The sequence below is a fragment of the Heterodontus francisci genome, unplaced genomic scaffold (genome assembly GCF_036365525.1).
Source record: "Heterodontus francisci isolate sHetFra1 unplaced genomic scaffold, sHetFra1.hap1 HAP1_SCAFFOLD_159, whole genome shotgun sequence".
Classification (NCBI taxonomy): domain Eukaryota; kingdom Metazoa; phylum Chordata; class Chondrichthyes; order Heterodontiformes; family Heterodontidae; genus Heterodontus; species Heterodontus francisci.
Window position 1 is genome coordinate 1,562,575 of NW_027140908.1, and position 12,484 is coordinate 1,575,058.

The following is a 12,484-nucleotide window of genomic DNA, read 5'->3' on the forward strand; positions in this document are numbered from 1 at the left end:
CTCCCTGTGTCTGCGTGGGTTTCATCCGGGTGCTCCGGTTTCCTCCCACATGCCAAAGACTTGCAGGTTGACAGGTTAATTGGCCATCATAAATTGCCCCTAGTATAGGTAGGTGGTAGGGAAATATATAGGGACAGGTGGGGATGTGCTAGGAATACGGGATTAGTGTAGGATTAGTATAAATGGGTGGTTGATGGTAGGCACAGACTCGGTGGGCCGAAGGGCCTGTTAAAGTGCTGTATCTGGAAACTAAACTAAATACTGACACCTAGTGTCACAGATACACACTGACACCCAGTAACACAAACAAACACACACTGACACCCAGTAACACAGAGAAACACTGATAAACAGTAACAAAGACACACTCTGACACCCAGTAACAAAGACATACACTGATACCAAGTCACAAAGACATACACTGTTACCCAGTAGCACAAACACACACTGACACCAAGTAAAAAAGACATACACAAACACCAAGTAACAAAGACATACAATTACACCAAGTAACAAAGACATACACTTACACCAAGTATTTTGACATACACTGACACCAAGTGACAAAGACAAACACTGATACCCAGAAACACAGACACACTTACACCAAGTAACAAAGACATACACTGACACCAAGTCACAAAGACACACACTGACACCCAGCAACAAAGACAAACACTGACACCAAGCAACACAGACATACACTGACACCCAGCAACACAGACACACACTTACACCAAGTAACAAAGACATACACTGACGCCCAGTAACAAAGACATACACTGACACCCAGTAACGCAGACACACACGGACACAAAGTAACAAAGAAACAGACTTACAGCAAGAAACACAGACATACAATGACACCCAGCAGCACAGACACACACTTACACCAAGTAACAAAGACATACACTGACGCCCAGTAACAAAAACATACACTGACACCCAGTAACACAGACACACACGGACACAAAGTAACAAAGAAACAGACTTACACCAAGTAACACAGACACACACTGACACCAAGAAACAAAGACATACACTGATACCCAGTAACACAGACACACACTTACACCAAGTATTATGACATACACTGACACCAAGTAACAAAGACATACACTGACACCAAGTCACAAAGACACACACTGACACCCAGTAACAAAGACATACACTGACACCAAGTCACAAAGACATACACTGATACCCTGTAAGACAGACACACTTACACAAAGTAATACAGACATACACTGACACCCAGTAAAACAGACACACACTTACACCAAGTAACAAAGACATACACTGACACCCAGTAACAAAGACATACACTGACACCCAGTAACACAGACACACACGGACACCAAGTAACTAAGACACAGACTTACACCCAGTAACACAGACACACATTGACACCAAGTAACACAGACACACATTTACACCAAGTAACACAGACATACACTGACACCAAGTAACAAAGACATACACTGACACCAAGTAACAAAGGCATACACTGATACCAAGTCACAAAGACATACACTGATACCCAGTAGAACAGACACACACTGACACCAAGTAAAAAAGACATACACAAACACCAAGTAACAAAGACATACAATTACACCAAGTAACAAAGACATATACTTGCAACAAGTATTTTGACATACACTGACACCAAGTAACAAAGACAAACACTGATACCCAGTAACACAGACACACACTTACACCAAGTAACAAAGACATACACTGTCACCAAGTCACAAAGACACACACTGACACCCAGCAACAAAGACATACACTGACACCAAGTAACACAGACCTACACTGACACCCAGCAACACAGACACACACTTACACCAAGAAACAAAGACATACACTGACGCCCAGTAACAAAGACATACACTGACACCCAGAAACACAGACACACACGGACACAAAGTAACAAAGAAACAGACTTACACCAAGTAACACAGACACACACTGACACCCAGTAACACAGACACACACTTACACCCAGCAACAAAGACACACACTTACACCAAGTAACAAAGACATACACTGACGCCCAGTAACAAAGACATACACTGACACCCAGTAACACAGACACACACGGACACAAAGTAACCAAGAAACAGACTTACACCAAGTCACAAAGACATACACTGATACCCAGTAACACAGACACACACTTACACCAAGTAACACAGACATACACTGACACCCAGCAACACAGACACACACTTACACCAAGTAACAAAGACATACACTGACGCCCAGTAACAAAGACATACGCTGACACCCAGTAACACAGACACACACGGACACAAAGTAACAAAGAAACAGACTTACACCAAGTAACACAGACACACACTGACACCCAGTAACACAGACACACACTTACACCAAGTAACACAGACATACACTGACACCAAGTCACAAAGACATACACTGATACCCAGTACCACAGACACACACTGACACCAAGTAACAAAGACATACACTGACACCCAGTAACACAGACCACACTCTGGGAGGGCACATTGGCGCAGCGGTTAGCACTGCAGCCTCACAGCTCCAGGGACACGGGTTCGATTCTGGGTACTGCCTGTGCGGAGTTTGCAAGTTCTCCCTGTGTCTGCGTGGGTTTCCTCCGGGTGCTCCGGTTTCCTCCCACATGCCAAAGACTTGTAGGTTGATAGGTTAATTGGCCATCATAAATTGCCCCTAGTATAGGTAGGTGGTAGGGAAATATATAGGGACAGGTGGGGATGTGATAGGAATACGGGATTAGTGTAGGATTAGTATAAATGGGTGGTTGATGGTCGGCACAGACTCGGTGGGCCGAAGGGCCTGTTGAAGTGCTGTCTCTCTAAACTAAACTAAATACTGACACCTAGTGTCACAGATACACACTGACACCCAGTAACACAAACAAACACACACTGACACCCAGTAACACAGAGAAACACTGATAAACAGTAACAAAGACAAACAGTGACACCAAGTAACACAGACACACACTGACACCCAGTAACAAAGACATACACTGACACCAAGTCACAAAGACATACACTGATTCCAAGTAACAAAGACATACACTGATACCCAGTGACAAAGACATATACTGACACCAAGTAACAAAGACATACATTTACACCAAGTAACAAAGACAGACAATTACACCAAGTAACAAAGACATACACTTACACCAAGTATTTTGACATGCACTGACACCAAGTAGCAAAGACATACACTGATACCCACTAACACAGACACACGCTTACACCAAGTAACAAAGACATACACTGACACCAAGTCACAAAGACACACACTGACACCCAGTAACAAAGACACACATTGACACCATGTCACAAAGACATACACTGATACCCAGTAAAACAGACACACTTACACCAAGTAACACAGACATGCACTGACACCCAGTAACACAGACACACACTTACAACAAGTAACAAAGACATACACTGACACCCAGTAACAAAGACATACACTGACACCCAGTAACACAGACAGACACGGACACCAAGTAACAAAGACACATACTTACACTAAGTAACACAGACACACATTGACACCCAATAACACAGACACACAATTACACCAAGTAACACAGACATATACTGACACCAAGTAACACAGACATACAGTGACACTCAGTAACACAGACACACACGGAAACAAAGTAACAAAGAAACAGACTTACACCAAGTAACACAGACACACAGTGACACCAAGTAACAAAGACATACACTGATACCCAGTTACACAGACACACACTTACACCAAGTATTTTGACATACACTGACACCAAGTAACAAAGACATACACTGACACCCAGCAACACAGACACACACTTACACCAAGTAACAAAGACATACACTGACGCCCAGTAACAAAGACATGCACTGACACCCAGTAACACAGACACACACGGACACAAAGTAACAAAGAAACAGACTTACACCAAGTAACACAGACGCACACTGACACCAAGTAACAAAGACATTCACTGATACCCAGTAACACAGACACACACTTACACCAAGTATTTTGACATACACTGACACCAAGTAACACAGACATACACTGATACCCAGTAACACAGACACACACTTACACCAAGTAACAAAGACATACACTGACGCCCAGTAACAAAGACATACACTGACACCCAGTAACACAGACACACACGGACACAAAGTAACAAAGAAACAGACTTACACCAAGTAACACAGTCATACACTGACACCCAGCAACACAGACTCACACTTACACCAAGTAACAAAGACATACACTGACGCCCAGTAACAAAGACATGCACTGACACCCAGTAACACAGACACACACGGACACAAAGTAACAAAGAAAGAGACTTACACCAAGTAACACAGACGCACACTGACACCAAGTAACAAAGACATACACTGATACCCAGTAACACAGACACACACTTACACCAAGTAACAAAGACATACACTGACACCAAGTCACAAAGACACACAGTGAAACCCAGTAACAAAGACATACACTGACACCAAGTCACAAAGACATACACTGATACCCAGTAACTCAGGCACACACTGGGGGGGACACATTGGCGCAGTGGTTAGCACCGCAGCCTCACAGCTCCAGGGACCCGGGTTCGATCCTGGGTACTGCCTGTGCGGAGTTTGCAAGTTTTCCCTGTGTCTGCGTTGGTTTCCTCCGGGTGCTCCGGTTTCCTCCCACATGCCAAAGACTTGCAGGTTGATAGGTTGATTGGCCATCATAAATTGCCCCTAGTATAGGTAGGTGGTAGGGAAATATATAGGGACAGGTGGGGATGTGATAAGAATACGGGATTAGTGTTGGATTAGTATAAATGGGTGTTTGATGGTCGGCACAGACACGGTGGGCCGAAGGGCCTGCTGAAGGGCTGTTTCTCTGAAATAAGCTAAATACTGACACCTAGTGTCACAGATACACACTGACACCCAGTAACACAAACAAACACACACTGACACCCAGTAACACAGAGAAACACTGATAAGCAGTAACAAAGACATACAGTGACACCAAGTAACACAGACACACACTGACACCCAGTAACAAAGACATACACTGATACCAAGTCACAAAGACATACACTGATACCCAGTGACAAAGACATATACTGACACCAAGTAACAAAGACATACACATACACCAAGTAACAAAGACATACAATGACACCAAGTCACAAAGACACACACTGACACCCAGTAATAAAGACATCCACTCACACCAAGTCACAAAGACATACACTGATACCCAGTAAAACAAACACACACACACCAAGTAACACAGACACACACTGACACCCAGTAACAAAGACATACACTGACACCAAGTAACAAAGACATACACTGATACCCAGTAACACAGACACACACTTACACCAAGTAACAAAGACATACACTGACACCAAGTCACAAAGACACACACTGACACCCAGCAACAAAGACATATTCTGACACCAAGTAACAAAGACATACACTTACACCAAGTAACAAAGACAGACAATTACACCAAGTAACAAAGACACACACTTACACCAAGAATTTTGACATACACTGACACCAAGTAACAAAGACATACACTGACACCAAGTCACAAAGACATGCACTGATACCCAGTAAAACAGACACACTTACACCAAGTAACACAGACATACACTGACAACCAGTAACACAGACACACACTTACACCAAGTAACAAAGACATACACTGACACCCAGTCACAAAGACATACACTGACACCCAGTAACACAGACACACACGGACACCAAGTAACAAAGACACAGACTTACACCAAGTAACACAGACACACATTGACACCAAGTAACACAGACACACAATTATACCAAGTAACACAGACATACACTGACACCAAGTAACACAGACATACACTGATACCCAGTAACACAGGCACACACTGGGGGGGGGGCACATTGGCGCAGTGGTTAGCACCGCAGCCTCACAGCTCCAGGGACCCGGGTTCGATTCTGGGTACTGCCAGTGCGGAGTTTGCAAGTTCTCCCTGTGTCTGCGTGGGTTTCATCCGGGTGCTCCGGTTTCCTCCCACATGCCAAAGACTTGCAGGTTGACAGGTTAATTGGCCATCATAAATTGCCCCTAGTATAGGTAGGTGGTAGGGAAAAATATAGGGACAGGTGGGGATGTGACAGGAATACGGGATTAGTGTAGGATTAGTGTAGCCTCCCCGCGAGTGGCTCTCTAGCAGAGCAAGACTACACCTTCTTCTGGCAGGGCAGGGATCCTGAAGAACCAAGACAGCATGGAGTGGGCTTCGCCATCAGAAACTCCTTGCTCAGCATGATAGAGCCTCCCTCAAATGGCTCGGAACGCATACTGTCCATCCGACTGCTCACCACATCTGGTCCAGTACACCTACTCAGCATCTATGCTCCAACACTCTGCTCCGCACCTGAAGCTAAAGACCAGTTCTATGAACAACTCCATAACATCATTAGCAGCATCCCCAACACCGAACACCTATTCCTGCTGGGGGACTTTAATGCCAGGGTTGGGGCCGACCATGACTCATGGCCCTCCTGCCTTGGGCGCTATGGCGTTGGAAGGATGAATGAGAACGGGCAGAGACTGCTTGAGTTGTGTACCTATCATAACCTCTGCATCACCAACTCGTTCTTTCACACTAAACCCTGTCACCAGGTTTCATGGAGGCACCCAAGATCACGTCGTTGGCACCAGCTAGACCTCATTGTCACAAGGCGAGCCGCCTTAAACAGTGTTCAAATCACACGCAGCTTCCACAGTGCGGACTGCGACACCGACCACTCCCTGGTGTGCAGCAAGGTTAGACTCAGACCAAAGAAGTTGCATCATTCCAAGCAGAAGGGCCACCCGCGCATCAACACGAGCAGAATTTCTCACCCACAGCTGTTACAAAAATTTCTAAATTCACTTGTCACAGCCCTTCAAAACACTCCCACCGGGGAAGCTGAGACCAAGTGGGCCCACATCAGAGACGCCATCTATGAGTCAGCTTTGACCACCTACGGCAAAAGTGCGAAGAGAAATGCAGACTGGTTTCAATCTCATAATGAAGAGCTGGAACCTGTCATAGCCGCTAAGCGCATTGCACTTTTGAACTACAAGAAAGCCCCCAGCGATTTAACATCCGCAGCACTTAAAGCAGCCAGAAGTACTGCACAAAGAACAGCTAGGCGTAGCGCAAACGACTACTGGCAACACCTATGCAGTCATATTCAGCTGGCCTCAGACACCGGAAACATCAGAGGAATGTATGATGGCATGAAGAGAGCTCTTGGGCCAACCATCAAGAAGATCACCCCCCTCAAATCTAAATCGGGGGACATAATCACTGACCAACGCAAACAGATGGACCGCTGGGTTGAGCACTACCTAGAACTGTACTCCAGGGAGAATGCTGTCACTGAGACTGCCCTCAATGCAGCCCAGCCTCTACCAGTCATGGATGAGCTGGACATACAGCCAACCAAATCGGAACTCAGTGATGCCATTGATTCCCTAGCCAGCGGAAAAGCCCCTGGGAAGGACAGCATTACCCCTGAAATAATCAAGAGTGCCAAGCCTGCTATACTCTCAGCACTACATGAACTGCTATGCCTGTGCTGGGACGAGGGAGCAGTACCCCAGGACATGCGCGATGCCAACATCATCACCCTTTATAAAAACAAAGGTGACCGCGGTGACTGCAACAACTACCGTGGAATCTCCCTGCTCAGCATAGTGGGGAAAGTCTTTGCTCGAGTCGCTCTGAACAGGCTCCAGAAGCTGGCCGAGCGCGTCTACCCTGAGGCACAGTGTGGCTTTCGTGCAGAGAGATCGACTATTGACATGCTGTTCTCCCTTCGTCAGATACAGGAGAAATGCCGTGAACAACAGATGCCCCTCTACATTGCTTTCATTGATCTCACCAAAGCCTTTGACCTCGTCAGCAGACGTGGTCTCTTCAGACTTCTAGAAAAGATCGGATGTCCACCAAAGCTACTAAGTATCATCACCTCATTCCATGACAATATGAAAGGCACAATTCAACATGGTGGCTCCTCATCAGAGCCCTTTCCTATCCTGAGTGGTGTGAAACAGGGCTGTGTTCTCGCACCCACACTTTTTGGGATTTTCTTCTCCCTGCTGCTTTCACATGCGTTCAAATCCTCTGAAGAAGGAATTTTCCTCCACACAAGATCAGGGGGCAGGTTGTTCAACCTTGCCCGTCTAAGAGCGAAGTCCAAAGTACGGAAAGTCCTCATCAGAGAACTCCTCTTTGCTGACGATGCTGCTTTAACATCTCACACTGAAGAATGCCTGCAGAGTCTCATCGACAGGTTTGCGTCTGCCTGCAATGAATTTGGCCTAACCATCAGCTTCAAGAAAACGAACATCATGGGGCAGGATGTCAGAAATGCTCCATCCATCAATATTGGCGACCACGCTCTGGAAGTGGTTCAAGGGTTCACCTACCTAGGCTCAACTATCACCAGTAACCTGTCTCTAGATGCAGAAATCAACAAGCGCATGGGTAAGGCTTCCACTGCTATGTCCAGACTGGCCAAGAGAGTGTGGGAAAATGGCGCACTGACACGGAACACAAAAGTCCGAGTGTATCAGGCCTGTGTCCTCAGTACCTTGCTCTACGGCAGCGAGGCCTGGACAACGTATGCCAGCCAAGAGCGACGTCTCAATTCATTCCATCTTCGCTGCCTTCGGAGAATACTTGGCATCAGGTGGCAGGACTATATCTCCAACACAGAAGTCCTTGAAGCGGCCAACACCCCCAGCTTATACACACTACTGAGTCAGCGGCGCTTGAGATGGCTTGGCCATGTGAGCCGCATGGAAGATGGCAGGATCCCCAAAGACACATTGTACAGCGAGCTCGCCACTGGTATCAGACCCACCGGCCGTCCATGTCTCCGTTATAAAGACGTCTGCAAACGCGACATGAAATCGTGTGACATTGATCACAAGTCGTGGGAGTCAGTTGCCAGCATTCGCCAGAGCTGGCGGGCAGCCATAAAGACAGGGCTAAATTGTGGCGAGTCGAAGAGACTTAGTAGTTGGCAGGAACAAAGACAGAGGCGCAAGGGGAGAGCCAACTGTGCAACAGCCCCAACAAACAAATTTCTCTGCAGCACCTGTGGAAGAGCCTGTCACTCCAGAATTGGCCTTTATAGCCACTCCAGGCGCTGCTTCACAAACCACTGACCACCTCCAGGCGCGTACCATTGTCTCTCGAGATAAGGAGGCCCAAAAGAAGTATAAATGGGTGGTTCATGGTCGGCACAGACTCGGTGGGCCGAAGGGCCTGTTTTAGAGCTGTATCTCTAAACTAAACTAAATACTAACACCTAGTGTCACTGATACACACTGACACCCAGCAACACAAACAAACACACACTGACACCCAGTATCACAGAGAAACACTGATAAACAGTAACAAAGACATACACTGATACCAAGTAACACAGACACACACTGACACCCAGTAACAAAGACATACACTGACACCAAGTCACAAAGACATGCACTGATACCCAGTAACACAGACACACACTTACACCAAGTAACAAAGACAAACACTGACACCAAGTCACAAAGACACACACTGACACCCAGCAACAAAGACATATACTGACACCAAGTAACAAAGACATACACTTACACCAAGTAACAAAGACAGACAATTACACCAAGTAACAAAGACACACACTTACAACAAGAATTTTGACATACACTGACACCAAGTAACAAAGACATACACTGACACCAAGTCACAAAGACACACACTGACACCCAGTAACAAAGACATACACAGACACCAAGTCACAAAGACATGCACTGATACCCAGTAAAACAGACACACTTACACCAAGTAACACAGACATACACTGACACCCAGTAACACAGACACACACTTACACCAAGTAACAAAGACATACACTGACACCCAGTAACAAAGACATACACTGACAGCCAGTGACACAGACACACACGGACACCAAGTAACAAAGACACAGACTTACACCAAGTAACACAGACACACATTGACACCAAGTAACACAGACACACAATTACACCAAGTAACACAGACATACACTGACACCAAGTAACAAAGACATATACAGATACCCAGTAACACAGGCACACACTGGGGTGGGGGGGGCACACTGGCGCAGTGGTTAGCACCGCAGCCTCACAGCTCCAGGGACCCGGGTTCGATTCTGGGTATTGCCAGTGCGGAGTTTGCAAGTTCTCCCTGTGTCTGCGTGGGTTTCATCCGGGTGCTCCGGTTTCCTCCCACATGCCAAAGACTTGCAGGTTGACAGGTTAATTGGCCATCATAAATTGCCCCTAGTATAGGTAGGTGGTAGGGAAATATATAGGGACAGGTGGGGATGTGCTAGGAATACGGGATTAGTGTAGGATTAGTATAAATGGGTGGTTGATGGTCGGCACAGACTCGTTGGGCCGAAGGGCCTGTTAAAGTGCTGTATCTCGAAACTAAACTAAATACTGACACCTAGTGTCACAGATACACACTGACACCCAGTAACACAAACAAACACACACTGACACCCAGTAACACAGAGAAACACTGATAAACAGTAACAAAGACACTCTCTGACACCCAGTAACAAAGACATACACTGATACCAAGTCACAAAGACATACACTGATACCCAGTAGCACAAACACACACTGACACCAAGTAAAAAAGACATACACAAACACCAAGTAACAAAGACATACAATTACACCAAGTAACAAAGACATACACTTACACCAAGTATTTTGACATACACTGACACCAAGTGACAAAGACAAACACTGATACCCAGAAACACAGACACACTTACCAAGTAACAAAGACATACACTGACACCAAGTCACAAAGACACACACTGACACCCAGCAACAAAGACAAACACTGACACCAAGTAACACAGACATACACTGACACACAGCAACACAGACACACACTTACACCAAGTAACAAAGACATACACTGACGCCCAGTAACAAAGACATACACTGACACCCAGTAACGCAGACACACACGGACACAAAGTAACAAAGAAACAGACTTACAGCAAGAAACACAGACATACACTGACACCCAGCAGCACAGACACACACTTACACCAAGTAACAAAGACATACACTGACGCCCAGTAACAAAAACATACACTGACACCCAGTAACACAGACACACACGGACACAAAGTAACAAAGAAACTGACTTACACCAAGTAACACAGACACACACTGACACCAAGAAACAAAGACATACACTGATACCCAGTAACACAGACACACACTTACACCAAGTATTATGACATACACTGACACCAAGTAACAAAGACATACACTGACACCAAGTCACAAAGACACACACTGACACCCAGTAACAAAGACATACACTGACACCAAGTCACAAAGACATACACTGATACCCTGTAAAACAGACACACTTACACAAAGTAATACAGACATACACTGACACCCAGTAAAACAGACACACACTTACACCAAGTAACAAAGACATACACTGACACCCAGTAACAAAGACATACACTGACACCCAGTAACACAGACACACACGGACACCAAGTAACAAAGACACAGACTTACACCCAGTAACACAGACACACATTGACACCAAGTAACACAGACACACATTTACACCAAGTAACACAGACATACACTGACACCAAGTAACAAAGACATACACTGACACCAAGTAACAAAGGCATACACTGATACCAAGTCACAAAGACATACACTGATACCCAGTAGCACAGACACACACTGACACCAAGTAAAAAAGACATACACAAACACCAAGTAACAAAGACATACAATTACACCAAGTAACAAAGACATACACTTACAACAAGTATTTTGACATACACTGACACCAAGTAACAAAGACAAACACTGATACCCAGTAACACAGACACACACTTACACCAAGTAACAAAGACATACACTGTCACCAAGTCACAAAGACACACACTGACACCCAGCAACAAAGACATACACTGACACCAAGTAACACAGACCTACACTGACACCCAGCAACACAGATACACACTTACACCAAGAAACAAAGACATACACTGACGCCCAGTAACAAAGACATACACTGACACCCAGAAACACAGACACACACGGACACAAAGTAACAAAGAAACAGACTTACACCAAGTAACACAGACACACACTGACACCCAGTAACACAGACACACACTTACACCCAGCAACAAAGACAAACACTTACACCAAGTAACAAAGACATACACTGACGCCCAGTAACAAAGACATACACTGACACCCAGTAACACAGACACACACGGACACAAAGTAACCAAGAAACAGACTTACACCAAGTCACAAAGACATACACTGATACCCAGTA